The sequence below is a fragment of the Arachis stenosperma genome, chromosome 4 (assembly GCF_014773155.1).
Source record: "Arachis stenosperma cultivar V10309 chromosome 4, arast.V10309.gnm1.PFL2, whole genome shotgun sequence".
NCBI lineage: Eukaryota > Viridiplantae > Streptophyta > Magnoliopsida > Fabales > Fabaceae > Arachis > Arachis stenosperma.
Window position 1 is genome coordinate 67,409,651 of NC_080380.1, and position 23,639 is coordinate 67,433,289.

At 39.1% G+C, this 23,639-nt stretch overlaps 1 non-coding gene across 1 annotated transcript; it reads right to left on the minus strand.

The window, feature by feature from the left end:
* Positions 1-21,856: 21,856 nt before the first annotated feature.
* Positions 21,857-21,964, minus strand: LOC130977523 (small nucleolar RNA R71). The gene has a single exon (XR_009085212.1). It is a non-coding gene; the product is annotated as a small nucleolar RNA R71 (small nucleolar RNA).
* Positions 21,965-23,639: the final 1,675 nt, after the last annotated feature.

Here is a 23,639-nt window from a genome sequence, read left to right on the forward strand (position 1 = left end):
GAACCCATTCAAGAAGAAGATTTTATGAAGGATAAAGCCAGAGATCAAAGTTTGAAGGAGGCAGTCAATGAGTTAACTCCAAGACTTCTAAATCCATGCTTGAAAGTAGTAGAGATGGTGCAACAAACCAAAGAAGTCAAGGAGGAACTAGATCCAAAACCCCCAGATGAGAAATTCAACATCCCAGACAAAGAACAACCAAGGCAGGGAGTATCTTTTGAGAAAGAAAAGAAAGAAAGGCCAAGAGGGTGGAGAAACAAGAAAATCCCTACTGAAGGCTTTTCACCAAGGGATAAAGTGGTGTTAAACACCCAACCAATGAAGGTGTCTCCACGGTTATCTGAATACTACACTGTGAACCGGGTCCTTTCACTTGAACACCTAGAGATCATCAAAGAGGAGACTGGAAGGAAGTTCACAATAAGAGGTGAAAAGCTGAGGCACTATGATTTTCAGCCTCCATGATCAAAGAATGGAGGATGTCAAGCTAATGAAAATAAAGAAGCACTTGTTGGGAGGCAACCCAACCTGAGGTAGTTCCCTTTTTCTAGCTTATTTCAATAAGAAGGTTGAATAATTGGTCTGTAACGCAAGGAGCTAAGTTTGGTGTTTCACACCAAAATAATCTAAGGGAGAATGAAGGATTCTAAGTTTGGTGTTCCACCAAAAATCTCATTTAAAAACACATTCTCACCTCTTGCATAGTGCTAGCTCTAAGCAATCAAACAAATTATCCAACTAATTAACTGCTTTCTAGCTTTAATTCCATAACCTTTAGCAAGGATACAAGGTTTCACATATGGTTAACTTGTTGCATAAGAGGCAGTGGCAAGCAATTAAGTTTGGTGTCTCCAACACCTAAATAAATTCAAAAGCCACACTCAATTTATGCATACTAACCATGCAATTAAGGGCTTGAGAAGCAAGCAACTTTGAGAAATATGCAGGACATGAGTCAACAATTGAAGATATTGTGCATCTTAACTCAAAGAAAACACAACAGAAGGAAGAATCAAAGGGCTGCAACTTCAAAGGTTGTATCTAAACTTAATCCTTGCTACTGTGAATTGTTTTGAACATGGAAACCATTATATATCCTGCTAAAGTGTTTATCTAGTTGCAAGTGAAATTGTTTGATTATGTATGCTAAATCTGCATATTGCTTGTCATCCATCACCGAGCTGAATTTTGTGTTGTTTCCCACATGCTTGAATAAAAGAGAATTGTTTGAATTGGAAAGTAAATATCCAATGTTGCATGAGTTAGAATGGAAGTTAATGGTGGTGTATGTGTTTGATTAAATGCATAACTCATGAAATAATTGCTGCATAATCTAATTTTCATTGAAGTGTGAGCTAGCTTGTTGTTATGAAGGTTCCTATCAATAAAGAAAAAAACCCTTGAGAACAAAAATAAAATAGAAAGAAAAGGAAGAAGAAAAAGCCAATGTGGCAAGAAAAACAAAGAATAAAGGCTGGACACCAATAGCTTGGACCCTAGGACACATGCCTGTGGTGTTCTTGTACTAGGATATGCTTGGATAAGTAAATTCTAAGGGGTATTTTAAAACCCGGTCACTTAGATCAACTGATTTGGGATGGCCAATTGAAAGTCCACAATAAAGAGCAACCTAGATACAGAACATTTAGTTATCCAAAGAGATGCTGGGCATCAATGATCCTAGGAAGAAATAGTGAGCCATGTGTCTGTGGTGGAAAGATGTTGAGTAAAAATAAAGCCAAAGGCTACTACTGCAACATTAGACACCAAGCCTCCAAAAGAATAATAAGCTTGTTAAGCAACATGAGAAAAGAAAAGTTAGCAAGGGAGCAAAGAAAGAATAAACCTTATAACAGCAAGTTTAGCAAGCCTTTGAGGAAGAATGTATATTATGTAACAGCAACAATAATTGAGTTGTCATTATCTGCATAAAAACCCCATGAATCACATTCTGCTATATGCCTAATAAGGATATGATTCTTTTCTTGTTCATTTCATTTTCTCTTAAGTTTTGATGCTTGCTTGGGGACAAGCAAGATTTAAGTTTGGTGTTGTGATGACTGGTCATCATATACCCATTTTTCAAGCTAATTTCACTTGTTTTATTAGCATTTATGCACTTTCTTGCATCCTAAGTAAGTGATTTGGAGTGAAAATGCATAACTTCTTTAAATCAAACAACCACCATGAAATTAATGTTAACTCATAAGGTTTAAGCTGAATTTAATTGATTTTTAATTGATTTATAAGCCTTGTGAATTTAGTGATACTTGGAGTGTTTGTTTTGGTTTATTGTAGGTGAAGAAAAGAAGAAAAAAGGAAAGCGTGGCCCAAGAGAGAACAAGTATGGCGCATAAAAGGAGGAAGCAAGCATTGCCCTCCACAAGGGCACACTGCCCTCCAAGAGGGCAACATAATGAAACAAGCTTGAGAAGCAACACTGCCCTGCCCTCCTCAAAGGCGGAGCACAAATTGATGCCAAGGATCAAGGAGAGCAAAAACTCTGCCCTGCCCTCCTCAAGGGCAATATCGGGCTCATCAAAGGAATAAATTCAAGGAAAAAGCTTACCAATGCTTGCCACAAAGATCGAACACGGCACCATAAGAAAGCAAGGAACTAGGCCTTAATTTGGTGCCAAGAAAACCAAGAAAAAGAAGTAGCGTGTGCATCCACCAAGTTTCGAACTTGGAACTTCACTTTTGGAAACACTGTCCTGCCCTCCGTGAGGGCAGGGCAGCATTTTGTGGTGCACAGCCAGCGCACCAGATTGGCACACACCAAGGACTCTCGGCAGCATCAGCACGCACGGGCAGCAGAATCTGGCGCACCAAAAATTTCTGCCCTGCCCTCCACAAGGGCAGGGCAGCATCCTGCACGCACCAACGCATCACACGCACGCACCAATGGGCCAGATGCATCATTTTCTGCCCTGCCCTCCACAATGGCAGGGCAGCCTCCTGGAAGCAAATATTCTTGGGCTGAAATTGGATTAAAAATCCAATAAAATTCATTTCTTCACCAAATCAAAAGCCCATCCAAATCTCAAGATCCAAGAATAGAAAGTGTATAAATAGGAGCTAGTTTGATGTAATTAGGACCTTTTACTTTACTTTTGAATTTGGAACCTTCTTTTGAATTTTGGAGATTTCATTGAGAGTTAGGAACTGAGATTTCAGAGAATTGGGGAGGAGAATTGATCTCTCTTCTTCCTGGTTCTTGCTTGAGTATTTTTATTTTTCTTGTTTGAGTCTTGGGTGTTAAGAATTGAGGAAATTCTGTCTCAATCTCCACTCAAGAGCTCTTTAATTTCTCTTCTGCATAATTGAGTTCAGTTACATTCCCTTTACTGCTTCTTCTTCAATTTCTTGTTAATTGCTTTGGGAATTTGGATCTGGGAAGGCAATTGAGATCTAGACTTTGCTATCTAGTCTCTGGAGTTCTGAGATCACATTTTCCTTTTGGTTCTTCTGTGAACCTCTGCTGCAATCCCTTTCCATTCTCTGTTTGAATTTTAAGTATTTCTAATTCATCTTCTGCTTTATTACCTGCTGCACTTTAATTTCCATTGCTTAAATTCTGAAATCCCAATCCTCAAATCCCTTTTTCATTCAAGCAATTTATATTTCTTACACTTTAAGTTACTGCAATTTACATTTCTTGCACTTTAAGTTTCAATCATTTAATTTCTTGTTCTTTAAGATTCAGTCCTTCTACTTTCAGTTCCTTTTAATTTCTGCAATTCTTCCCTTCCCCCTTTACATTTCCTGTTGTTTAATTGCTGTTGGATACAAAACACTCAACCAATACTTGATTCGCTTGACTAAATCAACCACTAAACTAAAATTGCTCAATCCTTCAATCCCTGTGGGATCGACCTCACTCATGTGAGTTATTATTACTTGATGCGACCCGGTACACTTGCCGGTGAGTTTTGTGTCGGATCATTTTCCGCACATCATCAGGATTACAGACAGAGGGCATTTTACATGCCTAATTGGTGCAGGGATGATTCATCCTTGACATCTCAAGATCTGTGGACCCCACAGGATCTCTACCTACCTCAACTCACCTTCTCTCCTCTTCACACAATCCAATCTCTCTTCCCCATCACCTCTTTCCCACTCACATCCATCTACTCTTTCCTATAAACCCCACCTACCTTCAAATTCAAAATCTCTTCCCCACCCAAACCCACCCTAAATGACCGACACCCACACATCTCTCCGTCTCCTCCATATCTTCTTCTTCTTTTTCTATTCTCTCTTCTTTTGCTCAAGGGCGAGCAACATTCTAAGTTTGGTATGGTAAAAGCATAGCTTTTTGTTTTTCCATAACCATTAATGGCACCTAAGGCCAGAGAAACCTCAAGAAAGAGGAAAGGGAAGACAATTGCTTCCACCTCTAAGTCATGGGAGATGGAGAGATTCATCTCAAGGGTCCATAGCTCAGTAATAGAGCATTTGACTGCACATCAAGAGAGCCAACTCATGGACCTCAACAAGAGCATAAGGAATTCCCCCATTAAGAAATCCTTGAGATACCTCAAGGGATACATTTTTCTCTACGCAACTATTGGGAGCAACTAAGGATAAGAGCACCAAAATCACTAGGGATGAAGCAACAGAGGCAAGAAAGAGACATAAGAGGAGCTCAAGAAGCACCTTTGGTTCTTCAAGAGGAAGACGCTACCCTCACTAAGGTGGACTCATTCCTTAATCTCCTTGCTCTTATTTTTCTATTTTTTCGATTTTTGGACTTCATGTTTGTCTATGTTTTTGTCTTTATTATATTATCATTAGTATTTAGTAACTATGTCTTAAGGCTATGAATAATTCCATGAATCCTTCACCTCTCTTAAATGAAAAATGTTTCTAATACAAAAAAACAAGAAGTACATGAGTTTCGAATTCATCCTTGAAATTAGTTTAATTATATTGATGTGGTGACAATACTTTTTGTTTTCTGAATGAATGCTTGAACAATTCATATTTTTTATCTTGTTGTTTATGAATGTTAAAATTGTTGGCTCTTGAAAGAACGATGAACAAAGAGAAATGTTATTGATAATCTGAAAAATCATAAATTTGATTCTTGAAGCAAGAAAAAGCAGTGAAAAAGCAAAAGCTTGAGAAAAAAAAGGCAAAAAAAAGAGAGAAAGAAAAAGAAAAAGCAAGCAGAAAAAGCCAATAGCCCTTAAAACCAAAAGGCAAGGGTAAAAGGGATCCAAGGCTTTGAGCATCAATGGATAGGAGGGCCCAAGGAAATAAAATCCAGGCCTAAGCGGCTAAATCAAGCTGTCCCTAACCATGTGCTTGTGGCATGCATGTCCAAGTGAAAAGCTTGAGACTAAGTGGTTAAAGTCGTTATCCAAAGCAAAAAGAGTGTGCTTAAGAGCTCTGGACACCTCTAGCTGGGGACTTTAGCAAAGCTGAGTCACAATCTGAAAAGGTTCACCCAGTCATGTGTCTGTGACATTTATGTATCCGGTGGTAATACTGGAAAACAAAGTGCTTAGGGCCACGACCAAGACTCATAAAAGTAGCTGTGTTCAAGAATCAACATACTTAACTAGGAGAATCAATTAATACTATCTGAACTCTGAGTTCCTATAGATGCCAATCATTCTAAACTTCAAAGGAAAAAGTGAGATGCCAAAATTGTTCAGAGGCAAAAAGCTACAAGTCCCGCTCATCTAATTAAAACTAATATTCATTGATGTTTTGGGATTTATAGTATATTCTCTTCTTCTTATCCTATTTGATTTTCAGTTGCTTGGGGACAAGCAACAATTTAAGTTTGGTGTTGTGATGAGCGGATAATTTATACGCTTTTTGGCATTATTTTTAGGTAGTTTTTAGTAGGATCTAGCTACTTTTAGGGATGTTTTTATTAGTTTTTATGAAAAATTCACATTTCTGGACTTTACTATGAGTTTTTGTGTTTTTCTGTGATTTCAGGTATTTTCTGGCTGAAATTGAGGGACCTGAGCAAAAAACGGATTCAGGCTGACAAAGGACTGCTGATGTTATTGGATTCTGACCTCCCAGCATTCGAAATAGATTTTCTGGGGCTACAAAACTCCAAATGGCGCGCTCTTAACGGTGTTGGAAAGTAGACATCCAGAGCTTTCCAGCAATATATGATAGTCCATACTTTATTCAAGTTCAAATGACGCAAACTGGCGTTCAATGCCAGTTCCATGCTGCATTCTAGAGTAAAACGCTAGAAACACGTCACAAACCAGAGTTAAACGCCAAAAACACGTTACAACTTGGCGTTTAACTCCAAGAGAAGCCTCTGCACGTGTAAAGCTCAAGCTCAGCCCAAGCACACATCAAGTGGGCCCCGGAAGTGGAGTTCTACATCAATTACTTATCTCTGTAACCCTAGTAGCTAGTTTAGTATAAATAGAACTTTTTACTAGTGTATTAGACATCTTGGTACCTATCTTCGGATGTTAGTTCTTAGACTTTGGGGGCTGGCCATTCGGCCATGCCTGGACCTTGATCACTTATGTATTTTCAACGGTGGAGTTTCTACACCCCATAGATTAAGGTGTGGAGCTCTGCTGTACCTCGAGTTTTAATGCAAAGTACTACTATTTTCTATTCAATTCATGCTTATTCTTATTCTAAGATATTCGCTGCCCTTCAACCTGATGGATGTGATGATCCGTGACACTCATCATCATCCGTCCTTATGAACGCATGACTGACAACCACTTCCGTTCTACCTCAGAACGAACGAATGTGTCTTGGATTCCTTAATCAGAATCTTCGTGGTATAAGCTAGAATTATTGGCGGCAATTCTTGAGAATCCGGAAAGTCTAAACCTTGTCTGTGATATTCCGAGTAGGATTCAGGGATTGAATGATTGTGACGAGCTTCAAACTCGCGATTGTTGGGCGTGGTGACAGACGCAAAAGAATCAATGGATTCTATTCCGACATGATCGAGAACCGACAGATGATTAGCCGTGCTGTGACAGAGCATTTGGACCATTTTCACTGAGAGGATGGGATGTAGCCATTGACAACGGTGATGCCCTACATACAGCTTGCCATGGAAAGGAGTAAGAAGGATTGGATGAAAGCATCAGGAAAGCAAAGATTCAGAAGGAACACAGCATCTTCATACACTTATCTGAAATTCCCACCAATGATTTACATAAGTATCTCTATCTTTATTTTCTGTTTATTTATCATTATATTCGAAAACCATTATAACTATTTGAATCCGCCTAACTGAGATTTACAAGATGACCATAGCTTGCTTTATACCAACAATCTCCGTGGGATCGACCCTTACTCACGTAAGGTATTACTTGGACGACCCAGTGCACTTGCTGGTTAGTTGTGTGAAGTTGTGACAAAGTGTGATTCATGTTTGAGAGCGTTACCAAGTTTTTGGCGCCATTGTTGATGATCACAATTTCGTGCACCACAGCTCATGGTAATAAAAATAAAAACAAAATATGCAAATATGTTAAATAAAAATATTTACACTAATCAATAACGTAGCACACTATTGCAACTCCCCGGCAACGGCGCCAAAAATTGACGTGCGGAAAATTGTCGATTAAGAATTTATAATGAACTGACGTTGCGAGTATAGCTCTTAACCAATGAAGATTCCGCGTATCAATTTATAAAGGGGTTTGTCACAATTTAAGAATAAAATACTGGGAGTATGAATCTCAGGTCGTCTCCCAATGAGTTGACAAAAGAGTGCTATTTTATTGATCAGAGGTTTTCCGAGAAATTTTAAGAGTTAACAAACAGAAAAGTAAATAATTATAAATTAAAGTAATGAAAATTAACGAGAGAATTTATATAATCAAAATGAAAGCCTTGACCGAGAGAAGATTAATCGGAAGTTCTATCCTTGTTGGATGTTCCCAAGTGTAATAGTAAGAGGTTGTTGTTCTACTTAATCATCCTTTACTGAATAAAGGAAAGTCAAGTAACTAACTAACTAACTCTATCCTCAATTCCTAAGCCTCTTCTAAGAATGGGATTAGAGTTAGAGATTAGAGAGTCAGCCAACAACTTCCAATTAAAATTAACACTTGAGTGTTCCTAACACAAGGTTCTCCTCTTAATCAACTCCCAAGTCAAGTTGGGAATCTACTCCATTGACATGAATAATACATTCACAGACATATAAGGGGAATAAGAAGAAAACATGATAAATTAAATAATAACTGAAAATTGATTAAAGGTAAAAATAATTTTTTGCATTAATAAATCCCAAAATTATAAACATACGTATCTGAACAGAGTTAATGGGCAACAAAAGAGTAAGGGATAAGGAAACAAACTAGAATAATGGAAACTTCAACGGAGGTGATAACTCTTCTCAATATCCAAATCAAAAGCATAAAACTCTAAAACTATGAATGTGAAAAACCCTAGAGGAAGTAGTGATTTTTCTCTAAGATTCCAATCTCAAAACTAAAACTATGTGAATGAGAATGTGTGTGAATGTCTCTTGAGTCTCTGTTATCCCCTGGCTCTAGTCTGTGTTTCTGGGCCGAAAACTAGGTCGAAACTCGGCCCAAAATTGCCCCAAGCATTTTCTGCATTTTCTGCATGTGGCGCATGTCACGCGTATGCGTCAGTCATGCGTACGCGTCGCTGGTCATCCTCGCGTATCACGCGTACACGTCAGGCACGCGCACGCATCGCCGTGCAAACTCCAATTCATGCGCATGCGTCAGGTACGCACACACGTCGCTCCTCGCTGGCTATCTCCTTTAGTTCTTGTGCTCCTTCCATTTATGCAAGCTTCCTCTCCATCCTCTAAGCCATTTCTGCCTTATAAAGCCTGAAAATACTTAACACACAGGTCACGCGTCGAATGGTATAAAGGGGAATTAAAACACACAATTTAAGGGCTTAGGAAGCAAGTTTTCAATTGTAGAGCAAAACCAGGAAGGAATTGTAAAACTATGCAAATTGTATGAATAAATGTGTAGATACCTGATAAAAACCACTCAATTGAGCACAAGATAAAACATAAAATAGTGGTTTATCAGTAGAGAACTAAGAGAATCGAATCTTAAACACTTGAGTGATTAGAGTGTATACACTTTCGGTGAGGGTTCGATGCTCGAATCTTTGTTCCCGGCTTTCATGAGCTATCTTCTTCTTGCAAGTATATTTGTACTTTATTTTTATGATTTGAATTAGTGAAATCCAGATCATATTTGTTTTTGAAAGGTTTATCTATTTTTAACCAAGTGGGTAGAAACATTTTGCATGTAGTTGCATTCATATAGATAGGTTGCATTTCATACTTTCTACCATTCCTCTTCACTCTTATAGTTTCTCTTGAGCTTAGCATGAGAACATGCTAATGTTTAAGTGTGGGGAGATTTGATGCACCACTATTTCGTGGCACATCTTGTACTTAATTGAGTAGATTGTATCCACTATTATCAAATTTATTCACAGAATTTGCATGTTTTACACTTTTCTTCCTAATTTTGTGCTATGATTGAAAACATGCTTCTTTGGCCTTAAATTTGCTATGTTTAATCCTCTCTTATTACTATTCGATGCCATGATATGTGTGTTAAGTGTTTTTAGGTTTTATAGGGCAGGAATGGCTTAAAGGATGGAAAGGAAGCATGCAAAAGTGGAAGGAATATAAGAAATTGAAGGAATTGCTGAGTTGTCAAGCCTGACCTCTTTGCTCTTAATTGACCATAACTTGAGCTACAGAGGTCCAAATGAGGTGATTCTAGTTGCGTTTGAAAGCTAACATCCGGGGCTTCGAAATGATATACAATTTGCCACTGTTGCCTTGCTGTTAGGCGATGCGCACGCACAAAGCACGCGTACGTGTGGATAGTGCGCAGACAAGACGCGTATGTGTGCATGACGCGTACACGCGCATGAGCCACGTGCTGTACGTATCAAAAATCGCTGGAGACAATTTCTAGGCTGTTTTTGGCCCAGTTTCAAGTCCAAAAACACTGATTAGAGGCTACAAAGTGGGGGAATCAAGGAACAACTTCTCATTCACAATTTAGGTTTTAGATGTAGTTTTCTAGAGAGAGAGGCTCTCTCCTCTCTCTAGGTTTTAGGATTCCTAGTTTTATGCTTTTGAGTTGGATATTGACAGAGTTACTACCTCCGTTGAAGTCTTTATCATTCTAGTTTTTTTTCTATTTCCTTACTCTTTTAATCTCCATTTACTTTGTTTAGAGTTACATATGGATATCTTCAATTTTGGAATTTATTAATGCAAGAGTATTTTTTCTATTTAATTTCTTTATTTGTTGATTATTTTCAATTGAGTTTTATTACCATGTCTTCCTCCTACTCCCTTTTCATGCATGCGAAAATGGCATCCATGTCAATGGAGTAGGCTCTCAACTTGACTTTGGAGTTGATTAATAGGAGACCCTTGAGTTGGAATACTCAAGAGTTAAAAAGTAATTGGAAGTTGTTGGCTGGCCCTCTAGTCCCTAACGCTAATCCTTCCCAAGGGAAAGGATTAGGACTTGTGAATTGGAGTTTGCGTAACTACTTGACTTTCCTTCATTCGTTGAGGGTTAACTAAGTAGAAACAACAACCTATTATTATTAATCTTGGGAAAGCCAACAAGCATAGAACTTCTGATTAATCTTCTCCTAGCCAAGGCTTTTTATTTTAATTACATAAAACCTCTTATTAATCTTCATCGCTCTAAATTATAATTATTTATTTTTCCACTCCTCATTCCAAAATTTCTCAGAAAATCTCATAACCAATAATAAATACACTTCCCTGCAATTCCATGAGAGACGACCCGAGGTTTGAATACTTCGATTTATTTTTATTGGGTTTGTTACTTGTGACAAACAATTTTTGAATGAAAGGATTATTGTTGGTCTAGAAACTATACTTGCAACGAGAGTTTATTGTAAAATTCTAGATCACACAAAAGTCCGTTCATCACGTATGCGTATGACATGCGTACACGTGGTATGCTAAAAATGGAAGGTCACGCGTACGCGTAGGTCACACAGGCATACTTGAGAACAGGTGTGCACACACATTGGGGTGTGATGAGCGGATAATTTATACGCTTTTTGGCATTGTTTTTAGTATGTTTTTAGTATGTTTTAGTTAGTTTTTATTATATTTTTATTAGTTTTTATTTAAAATTCACTTTTCTGGACTTTACTATGAGTTTGTGTGTTTTTCTATGATTTCAGGTATTTTCTGGCTGAAATTGAGGGACCTGAGTAAAAATCTGATTCAGAGGCTAAAAAAGAACTGCAGATGCTGTTGGATTCTGACCTCCCTGCACTCGAAGTAGATTTTTTGGAGCTACAGAAGCCCAATTGGCCCGCTCTCAATTGCGTTGGAAAGTAGACATCCTGGGCTTTCCAGCAATGTATAATAGTCCATACTTTGCTTGAGATTTGATGGCCCAAACCGGCATTGCAAATCAGCTTCAGAATTCCTGGCGTTTAACGCCCAAAATGGCACAAAAGTTGGAGTTAAACGCCCAAACTGGCACAAAAGCTGGCGTTTAACTCCAAGAAAAGTCTCTACACATGAAAGCTTCAATGCTCAGCCCAAGCACACACCAAGTGGACCCCGGAAGTGGATTTTTACGTCATTTACTCATTTCTGTATATCCTAGGTTACTAGTTCACTATAAATAGGATCTTTTGACATTGTATCTTTACCTCATGACACTTTACACATTTCATATTGTACCTTCTACGGCATGAGTCTCTAAACCCCATGGTTGGGGGTGAGGAGCTCTGCTGTGTCTTGATGGATTAATGCAATTACTAATGTTTTTCATTCAAACACGCTTGTTTCCATTCTAAGATATCACTTGCTCCTCAACTTGATGAATGTGTTGATCTGTGACACTCATCATCATTCTCACCTATGAATGTGTGCCTGACAACCACCTCCGTTCTACTTTAGATTGAGTGGATATCTCTTAGATTCTTTAGCCAGAATCTTCGTGGTATAAGCTAGAATATATTGGCGGCCATTCTTGAGGATCCGAAAGGTCTAAACCTTGTCTGTGGTATTCTGAGTAGAATTCAGGGATTGAATGACTGTGACGAGCTTCAAACTCGCGATTGTGGGGCGTTAGTGACAGACGCAAAAGAATCACTGGATTCTATTCCGACATGATCGAGAACCGACAGATGAATAGCCGTGCTGTGATAGAGCACGTTGAACATTTTCACTGAGAGGATGGGAGGTAGCCATTGACAACGGTGAAACCCTACATACAGCTTGCCATGGAAGGAGCCTTGCGTGTATGAAGAAGAAGACAGTAGGAAAGCAGAGATTCAGAAGATAGAGCATCTCCAAAACCTCAACCTGTTCTCCATTACTGCAAAACAAGTATTTATTTCATGTTCTTCTATTTTTCACAATTAAACCTGAGAATTATTGATATCCTGACTAAGAGTTACAAGATAACCATAGCTGGCTTCAAGCCGACAATCTCCGTGGGATCGACCCTTACTCACGTAAGGTATTACTTGGACGACCCAGTGCACTTGCTGGTTAGTTGTGCGAAATTGCAAAAGTGTGATTGCAATTTCGTGCACCAAGTTTTTGGCGCCGTTGCCGGGGATTGTTCGAGTTAGGACAACTGACGGTTTATCTTGTTGCTTAGATTAGCAATATTTTATTTTTGTTGGTTTAGAGTCTTTTATTTGAGTTTAGTTTCATATTTTAAGTTTGGTGTCAATTGCATGCTTTTGTTTTCTTTTAATTTTTTGAATTTGCATGTTCTTAGTCCTTTTTTTATCTTTAAAAATTCTATGTTTGGTGTCTTCCTTGTGTTTTCCTTTAGGTTTTCGAAAATTTGTGTGTGATTTTCTAAAAATTTCTAAGTTTGGTGTCTTCTTTGTGTTTTCCTTTAAATCTTCAAAATTTTGCACTAATTTTCAAAATCATATCTTTTTTAGTCAAGTCAAAATTCTAATTTCAAAAATTGATCTTTTCAAATCTTTTTCAAAAATCAAATCTTTTTAATTTCTTCAATCATATCTTTTTAAAAGTAATTTTCAATCATATATTTTTAATTGCTAATTTCAAAATTTTTTTAATTAATTAATTAATTTAGTTTTCAATTTGCTCTGATTTTATTTTCTTTCAGTTTTCGAAATTTTATTTTATTTTCTTTTCCATTTATTTTAGTTTATTATTTTCGGTCACTTTTAATTAAAAAAAATTAATCTACTTGTAATCCATATCATCTCCCTTTCTCCATCATGGACTGGTGGACGAAATTGTGATCCTTAAAGTTGTACTCCTTGTACTTGTATGGAATTTAAAAATTGGCTCTATTGGAATTTATGATCACAACTCCATTCAACTTAACCAGCAAGTGTACTGGGTCATCCAAGTAATACCTTACGTGAGTAAGGGTCGAACCCACAGAGATTGTTGGTATGAAGCAAGCTATGGTCACCTTGTAAATCTCAGTTAGGCAGATTAAATGGTTATGGATTTCGAAAATTAATAATAAACAGAAAATAAAATAGGATAGAAATACTTATGTAAATCAATAGTGGGGATTTTAGATAGGCGTATGGAGATGCTGTGCTCCTCTTGTATTTCTACTTTCTTATTACATTCATCCAATTCTTCTTACTCTTTTTCATGGCAAGCTGTATGTAGGGCATCACCGTCTTCAATGGCTACTTTTCATCCTCTCGGGAAAATGGTCCTATGCACTGTCACTGCATGGCTAATCATCTGGAGGCATCACCCTTGTTAGTGGCTACATCCCATCCTCTCAGTGAAAATGGTCCAAATGCTCTATCACAGCACGACTAATCATCTGTCGATTCTCAATCAGGTTGGAATAGAATCCCTTGATTCTTTTGCGTCTGTCACTAACGCCCATCCTTCAGGAGTTTGAAGCTCGTCACAGTCATTCAATACCGGAATCCTACTCGGAATACCACAAACAAGGTTAGACTTTCCGGATCCCCATGAATGCCGCCATCTATCTAGCTTATACCACGAAGATTCTGTTGGGGAATCTAAGAGATATGCGCCTGGCCTAAAGTAGAACGGAAGTGGTTGTCAGTCACGCGCGTTCATAGGTGAGAATGATGATGAGTGTCACGGATCATCACATTCATCAAGTTGAAGTGCAACGTATATCTTGGAATAAGAATAAAAGAGAATTGAATAGAAAGTAATGGTAATTGTATTGAAACTTGAGGTACAGCAGAGCTCCACACCCTTAATCTATGGTGTGCAGAAACTCCACCGTTTAAAGTACATAAGTGAAAGGTTCAGGCATGGCCGAATGGCCAGCCCCCTCAAACGTGATCAATAGCCTCTTAAGATGAAGAATAAAACAAAACTGAGACCAAAGATGTAACGTGGTCAAAAGAGACGTCTAATACAATAGTTAAATGTCCTATATATACTAGACTAGCTACTAGGGTTTACATGAGTAAGTAATTGATGCATAAATCCACTTCCGGGGCCCACTTGGTGTATGCTTGGGCTGAGCTTGATCTATCCACGAGCTGAGGCTTTTCTTGGAGTTGAACGCCGAGTTATAGCGTGTTTCTGGCGTTCAACTCCGGGTTATGACGTGTTTCTGGCGTTTAACTCCAGACAACAGCATGTACTTGGCGTTGAGCGCCACTTTACGTCGTCAATTCCTGAATAAAGTATGGACTATTATATATTGCTGGAAAGCCCTGGATGTCTACTTTCCAACGCCATTGAGAGCGCGCCATTTAAAGTTCTGTAGCTCCAGGAAATCCATTTTGAGTGCAGGGAGGTCAGATTCCAACAGCATCAGCAGTCCTTTTGTCAGCCTTTTTCAGAGTTTTGCTCAAGTCCCTCAATTTCAGCCAGAAATTACCTGAAATCACAGAAAAACACACAAACTCATGGTAAAGTCCAGAAATGTGAATTTAACATAAAAATTAATGAAAACATCCCTAAAAGTAGCTTGAACTTACTAAAAACTACCTAAAAAAATGCCAAAAAGCGTATAAATTATCCGCTCATCATGGACCTAAGTGGAATTGAGCAATCCAGAAGGACTCTGGGGTCATATGCTAACCCCATTACAGCTGCATATGGGAGTAGCATCTGTATACCTCCCATTAAAGCAAGCAGCTTTGAGCTAAATCCTCAACTCATTATCATGGTGCAGCAAAATTGCCAGTATTCCGGTCTTCCACAGGAAGAACCTACTGAGTTTCTGGCACTGTTCTTACAAATTGCTGACACATTACGTGATAAAGAGGTGGATCAGGATGTCTACAGATTATTACTGTTTCTATTTGCTGTAAAAAATCAAGCTAAGAGGTGGTTGAATAACCAACCCACAGCAAGTATAAAAATATGGAGACAGTTATTAGACAAATTCCTAAATCAATTTTACCCTCCAAAAAGGATGACACAGCTGAGGCTGGACATCCAAGGCTTTAAACAAGAGGATAATGAATCCCTTTATAATGCCTGGGAGAGGTACAGAGGTATGCTAAGGAAATGCCCCTCTGAAATGTTTTCAGAGTGGGTACACTTAGACATCTTCTACTATGGGCTTACAGAAAAAGCTCAGATGTCTTTAGACCACTCAGCTGGTGGATCTATACACATGAGAAAGACGATTGAAGAGGCTCAAGAACTCATAGATACTATCGCTAGAAATCAACATTTGTACTCTAGCAGTGAGCCCTCTACAAAAGAAGAAGCCATGGCAGTAACTACTAATCCTAATCCTCAAGAACAGGTTGTTGAGCTTAATCAGCAATTACTCTTGATGACAAAATAGTTAGCAGAATTTAAAGAGATGCTCCAAGAAACTAAAATTTCTAACAAGAATATAGAATCACAGTTGAATCAGACAAAACAGCAGTTATCTAAACAGATAACAGAAGAATGCCAAGCAGTTCAACTAAGGAGTGGGAAGACATTAAATAACACTACTCAAAGTCGCAAAAAGCCAAGAAAGGAACAACTGACAGAGGATAACCAAACCACTGCCCAAAATCCCTCTGAGGACAGTAAGAGCCCAGAGAGGAATACTCCTGGCGTTCAAACGCCAGAAAGGGGGGAAAGTTGAAGTTAAATGCCCATTCCTTGCCCAGTTCTGGCGTTCAAATGCTAGAAAAGGGTGGAAAGCTGGCGTTAAACGCCCATCCTGCACCCAATCCTGGCATTCAAATGCCAATGAGGAATCAGACACCTGAGAGTGCTGATAGTAACCCCTCTAAGAAGGCTTTTCCAACCACCTCTGTAGGGAATAAACCTGCAGCAACTAAGGTTGAAGAATATAGAGCCAAGATGCCTTATCCTCAGAAACTCCGCCAAGAGAAATAGGATAAACAATTTGCCTACTTTGCAGACTATCTAAGGACTCTTGAAATAAAGATTCCGGTTGCAAAGGCACTTGAGCAAATACCTTCTTATGCTAAGTTCATGAAAGAGATCTTAAGTCATAAGAAGGATTGGAGAGAAACCGAAAAAGTGTTTCTCACTGAAGAATGCAGTGCAATCATTCTGAAAAGCTTACCAGAGAAGCTTCAAGATCCAGGAAGCTTTATGATACCATGCACATTAGAAGGTGCTTGTACCAAGACAGCCCTATGTGACCTTGGAGCAAGTATCAACCTAATACCTGCATCCACTATCAGAAAGCTTGGGTTGACTGAAGAAGTCAAACCAACCCGGATATGTCTCCAACTTGCTGATAGCTCCATTAAATATCCATCAGGCATAATTGAGGACATGATTGTCAAGGTTGGGCCATTTGCCTTTCCAACTGACTTTGTAGTGCTGGAAATGGAGGAGCACAAGAGTGCAACTCTCATCCTAGGAAGACCCTTCATAGCAACTGGACGAACTCTCATTGATGTACAAAAAGGGAAAGTGACCCTGAAAGTCAATGAGGATGAGTTCAAGTTGAATGCTGTCAAAGCTATGCAGCATCCAGACACATCAAATGACTGTATGAGCGCTGATATTATTAACTCTTTAGTGGAAGAGATCAATATGACTGAGAGTCTCGAATCTGAGCTTGAGGATATCTTTAAAGATGTTCAGCCTAACCTGGAGGAACCAGAGGAAATAAAAGAACCTCTGAAAATTTCTCAGGAAGAGGATAAACCTCCTAGACCCGAGCTCAAGCCACTACCACCATCCTTGAAGTATGCATTTCTGGGAGAAGGTGACACTTTTCCAGTGATCATAAGCTCTGCTTTAAACTCACAGGAAGAGGAAGCACTAATTCAAGTGCTAAGGACACATAATACAGCTCTTGGATGGTCCATATAAGTGATCTTAAGGGCATTAGCCCAGCAAGATGCATGCACAAGATCCTATTGGAAGATAATGCCAAGCCAGTGGTTCAACCACAGAGGTGGCTAAATCCAGCCATGAAGGAGGTGGTGCAGAAAGAGGTCACTAAGTTACTAGAGGCTGGGATTATTTATCATATTTCTGATAGCCCCTGGGTGAGCCCTGTCCAAGTTGTCCCCAAGAAGGGAGGCATGACAGTGGTTCATAATGAAAAGAATGAACTGGTTCCCACAAGAACAGTTACAGGGTGGCGTATGTGTATTGACTACAGAAGGATCAATACAGCCACCAGAAAGGATCATTTTCCTTTACCATTCATAGACCAAATGCTAGAAAGACTAGCGGGTCATGATTATTACTGCTTTTTGGATGGCTATTCAGGTTACAACCAAATTGTAGTAGATCCTCAAGACCAAGAGAAAACAGCATTCAGTTGCCCTTCTGGCGTGTTTGCCTACAGAAGAATGCCTTTTGGTCTGTGTAATGCACCTGCAACTTTTCAGAGATGCATGCTATCCATCTTCTCTGATATGGTAGAGAAGTTCCTGGAAGTCTTCAGGGATGACTTCTCAGTATATGGAGACTCATTCAGCTCCTGTCTTAATCATCTAGCACTTGTCCTAAAAAGGTGCCAAAAGACTAACCTGGTCTTAAACTGGGAGAAATGTCACTTTATGGTGACTGAAAGAATTGTCCTTGGGCACAAAATTTCAGGCAAGGGAATAGAGGTAGATCAAGCAAAGATAGAAGTAATTGAAAAATTACCAACACCTACCAATGTTAAGGCAATCAGAAGCTTTCTAGGGCATGCAGGATTTTACAGAAGGTTCATAAAGGACTTTTCAAAAATTGCAAAACCTCTAAGCAACCTGCTAGCTGCTTGATGAGCGGATAATTTGTACGCTTTTTGGCATTGTTTTTAGTATGTTTTTAGTATGATTTAGTTAGTTTTTAGTATATTTTTATTAGTTTTTAGTTAAAATTCACTTTTCTGGACTTTACTATGAGTTTGTGTGTTTTTCTGTGATTTCAGGTATTTTCTGGCTGAAATTGAGGGACCTGAGCAAAAATCTGATTCAGAGACTGAAAAGGACTGCAGATGCTGTTGGATTCTGACCTCCCTGCACTCGAAGTGGATTTTCTGGAGCTACAGAAGCCCAATTGGCGCGCTCTCAACGGCGTTGGAAAGTAGACATCCTGGGCTTTCCAGAAATATATGATAGTCCATACTTTGCCCAAGATTTGATGGCCCAAACCGGCGTTCAAAGTCACCCTCAGAATTCCCAGCGTTAAACGCCGGAACTGGCACCAAAATGGGAGTTAAACGCCCAAACTGGCATAAAAGCTGGCGTTTAACTCCAAGAAGAGTCTCTACACAAAAAATGCTTCATTGCTCAGCCCAAGCACACACCAAGTGGGCCCGGAAGTGGATTTTTATGTCATTTACTCATCTTTGTAATCCTTAAGCTACTAGTTCCCTATAAGTAGGACCTTTTACTATTGTATTTTCATCTTTGGACATCTAGTTCTTAGATCAGATCTTGGTTCTTCTGGTTCCCTCTCTGGGGCCGAAACCAATGATCACTCTTGTTCTTATGTATTTTCAACGGTGGAGTTTCTACACACCATAGATTAAGGTGTGGAGCTCTGCTGTACCTCGAGTATTAATGCAATTACTATTGTTCTTCTATTCAATTCCGCTTGTTCTTTGTCCAAGATATCACTTGTTCTTCAACTTGATGAATGTGATGATCCGTGACACTCATCATCATTCTCACCTATGAACGTGTGACTGACAACCACCTCCGTTCTACCTTAGATTGGGTGAATATCTCTTGGATTCTTTAACCGGAATCTTCGTGGTATAGGCAAGAACTGATGGCGGCATTCAAGAGAATCCGGAAGGTCTAACCTTGTCTGTGGTATTCTGAGTAGGATTCAATGATTGAATGACTGTGACGTGCTTCAAACTCCTAGCAGGCGGGGCGTTAGTGACAGACGCAAAAGAATCAATGGATTCTATTCCGGCCTGACCGAGAACCGACAGATGGATAGCCGTGCCGTGACAGGGTGCGTTGAACATTTCCACTGAGAGGATGGGAGGTAGCCACTGACAACGGTGAAACCCTTGCATAAGCTTGCCATGGAAAGAGTAAGAAGGATTGGATGAAGACAGTAGGAAAGCAGAGAGACGGAAGGGAAGGCATCTTCATGCGCTTATCTGAAGCTCTCACCAATGATATACATAAGTACCTCTATCCTTATCTTTATGTTTTATTCATCATCTATACCCATTTGAGTCTGCCTGACTAAGATTTACAAGGTGACCATAGCTTGCTTCATACCAACAATCTCCGTGGATCGACCCTTACTCGCGTAAGGTTTATTACTTGGACGACCCAGTGCACTTGCTGGTTAGTTGTGCGAAGTTGTAGTGATCACGATTTCGCGCACCAAGTTTTTGGCGCCGTTGCCGGGGATTGTTCGAGTATGGACAACTGACGGTTCATCTTGTTGCTTAGATTAGGTATTTTTCAGAGTTCTTAAGAATGAATTCTAGTGTTTCAAGGTGATGTTCTTATCATCACCAAAGCTGATTGATTCTCATCAATTTAGCTCTTGAATGCAATGTCCTGCTGAAGCTTGGCTAGCTATGTCTAATTCCTTTAGACTAAAGCTTTAGACTAACATTGCATGATTCCTGGAATTCTCATTAAGAATTTTGATACCTTTATTTTCCTTAATTTTCGAAAAACCCAAAAAATTTACAAAATCATAAAAAACCAAAAATATTTCTTGTTTAAAGTCTAGTGTCTCATTTTAAGTTTGGTGTCCATTGCATGTTTCTGTTCTTCTTGCATTTTTCGAATTCATGCATGTGTCTTCATTAATCTTCAAGTTGTTCTTGATGATTTCCTTGTTTTGATCTTTGAATTCTCTTGACTTGAGTGTTTTGTTATTTCTCATGTGCATTCTCATTTTGTTAGTGTCAATAGTATACAAACTGCTAAATTTGGTGTCTTGCATGCATTGTTATTTAGTTGCATTTTGATTATTCCTCATTATTAAAAATCCAAAAATATTTTTAATTTGTGTCTTTTTAAGTCAATAATACAGAGAATTGAAGATTCAGAACATGCAGCAGAGGAATCACACAGAAAAAGCGGGGCGTTCAAAACGCCCAGTGAAGAAGGACAGACTGGCGTTTAAACGCCAGCCAGGGTGCCTGGTTGGGTGTTTAACGCCCAAAAAGGTAGTGCATTGGGCGTTAAACGCCAGAATGTGCACCATTCTGGGCGTTTAATGCCAGGATGTCACAAGAGGGAAGATTCTGTTTTTAATGTAATTTTTTCAAGTTTTCAAAGTTTTTCAAAATCAAATCTTTTTCAAATCAAATCTTTTCAATCAAATGTTTTCAAAATCAATTTCTTTCCTTTTTCAAAGATACTTGCTAACAATTAAAGATTTGATTGAACATTTCAAGTATGTTGCCTTTTCTGTTGAGAGAGGTCTAATGTTTGAATCATATCTTTTCTTGTTAGGCAAGTCATTAATTTTCAAAATCAAATCTTTTTAAATGTTTTTCAAATCGTATCTTCTCAATCACATCTTTTAAAAACCATTCATATCTTCTCAACCACATCTTTTTCAAAATAGTTTTCAAATCAAATCTTTTTACTTTCTAATTTCAAAATCTTTTTCAAAAATCACTTTACTTCTTTCCCACTTTTGTTTTCGAAAATCAATTAGTGTTTTTTCAAAATGTTTTCAAAATCTTTTACTTAATTTTCGAAAATTACTTCCCTTCTTCTCACATCCTTCTATTTATGACTAACACTATTCCTTAATGCAAAATTCGAACTCCATCTTCTTTGATAAGTTCAAATTTTCTACTTCTGACTTCTATTTTTCTTTTCCTCTGACACCTCAAGGAATCTCTATACTGTGACATAGAGGATTCCACATTTTCTTGTTCTCTTCTCTTTCATATGAGCAGGAACAAAGACAAAGGCATTCTTGTTGAAGCTGACCCTGAACCTGAAAGGACCGTGAAGCGAAAGCTAAAAGAAGCTAAGGCACAACTCTCTGTAGAGGACCTAACAGAAATCTTCAAAGAAGAAGAACCCATGGCAGCCGAAAATAACAACAATGCCAACAATGCAAGGAAGGTGCTGGGTGACTGCTGGGTGACTTTACTACACTACTCCCGACTTCTATGGGAGAAGCATCTCTATCCCTGCCATTGGAGCAAACAACTTTGAGCTTAAGCCTCAATTAGTTTCTCTAATGCAACAGAATTGCAAGTTCCATGGACTTCCATTGGAAGATCCTCATCAGTTCTTAGCTGAATTCTTGCAAATCTGTGACACTGTCAAGACTAATGGGGTAGACCCTGAAGTCTACAGACTTATGCTATTCCCTTTTGCTGTAAGAGACAGAGCTAGGACATGGTTGGACTCACAACCTAAAGAAAGCCTGGACTCATGGGAAAAGCTAGTCAATGCCTTCTTGGCAAAGTTCTTTCCACCTCAAAAATTGAGTAAGCTTAGAGTGGAAGTCCAAACCTTCAGACAGAAGGATGGAGAATCCCTCTATGAAGCTTGGGAAAGATACAAACAATTGATCAGAAAATGTCCCTCTGACATGCTTTCTGAATGGAGCATCATAGGCATTTTCTATGATGGTCTCTCTGAACTATCCAAGATGTCTTTGGATAGCTCTGCTAGAGGATCTCTTCATCTGAAGAAGACACCTACAGAAGCTCAAGAGCTAATTGAAATGGTTGCAAATAACCAATTCATGTACACTTCTGAAAGGAATCCTGTGAACAATGGGACTAATCAGAAGAAAGTAGTTCTTAAGATTGATACTCTGAATGCCATATTGGCTCAGAATAAAATATTTACTCAACAAGTCAATTTGATTTCTCAAAGTCTGTCTGGAATGCAAAATGCACCAAGCAGTACTAAGGATGCTTCATCTGAAGAAGAAGCTTATGATCCTGAGAACCCTTCAATGGAAGAGGTGAATTACCTAGGAGAACCCTATGGAAACACCTATAATTCTTCATGGAGAAATCACCCAAATTTCTCATGGAAGAATCAAGAGAGACCTCAACAAGGTTTCAACAACAATAATGGTGGAAGAAACAGGTTTAGCAATAGCAAGCCTTTTCCATCATCTTCTCAGCAACAGACAGAGAATTCTAAGCAGAACCCCTCTGACTTAGCAACCATGGTCTCTGATCTAATCAAAACCACTCAAAGTTTCATGACTGAAACAAGGTCCTCCATTAGGAACTTGGAGGCACAAGTGGGACAGCTGAGCAAGAAAGTTACTGAACTCCCTCCAAGTACTCTTCCAAGCAACACAGAAGAAAATCCAAAAGAAGAGTGCAAGGCCATCAACATGGCCGAATTTGGAGAGGAAGGAGAGGAAGTGAACGCCACTGAGGAAGACCTCAGTGGGCGTGCACTAACCTCCACTGAGTTCCCCAATGAGGAACCATGGGAATCTGAGGCTCAAAATGAGACCATAGAGATTCCATTGGACTTACTTCTGCCTTTCATGAGCTCTGATGAGTATTCTTCCTCTGAAGAGGATGAGTATGTCACTGAAGAGCAAGTTGCTAAATACCTTGGAGCAATCATGAAGCTAAATGACAAGTTATTTGGAAATGAGACTTGGGAGGATGAACCCCCTTTGCTCACCAAAGAACTGGATGACTTGTCTAGGCAGAAATTACCTCAAAAGAGACAGGACCCTGGGAAGTTCTCCATACCTTGTACCATAGGCACCATGACCTTCAAGAAGGCTCTGTGTGACTTAGGGTCAAGTGTAAACCTCATGCCTCTCTCTGTAATGGAGAAGCTAGGAATCTTTGAGGTGCTAGCTGCAAGAATCTCATTAGAGATGGCAGACAACTCAAGAAAACAAGCTCATGGACTTGTAGAGGATGTTTTGGTGAAGATTGAAGACCATTACATCCCTGCTGATTTCATGTCCTAGAGACTGGGAAGTGCATGGATGAAACCATCATCCTTGGCAGACCCTTCCTAGCCACAGCAAAGGCTGTGATTGATGTTGATGGAGGTGAACTGATCATTCAAGTGAATGAAGAATCCTTTGTGTTTAAGGCTCAAGGACATCCCTCTGTCACCATGGAGAGGAAGCATGAAGGGCTTCTCTCAAAACAGAGCCAAACAGAGCCCCCACAGTCAAACTCTAAGTTTGGTGTTGGGAGGCCACAACCAAACTCTAAGTTTGGTGTTGAACCCCCACATTCAAACTCTAAGTTTGGTGTTGGGAGGTTCCAACATTGCTC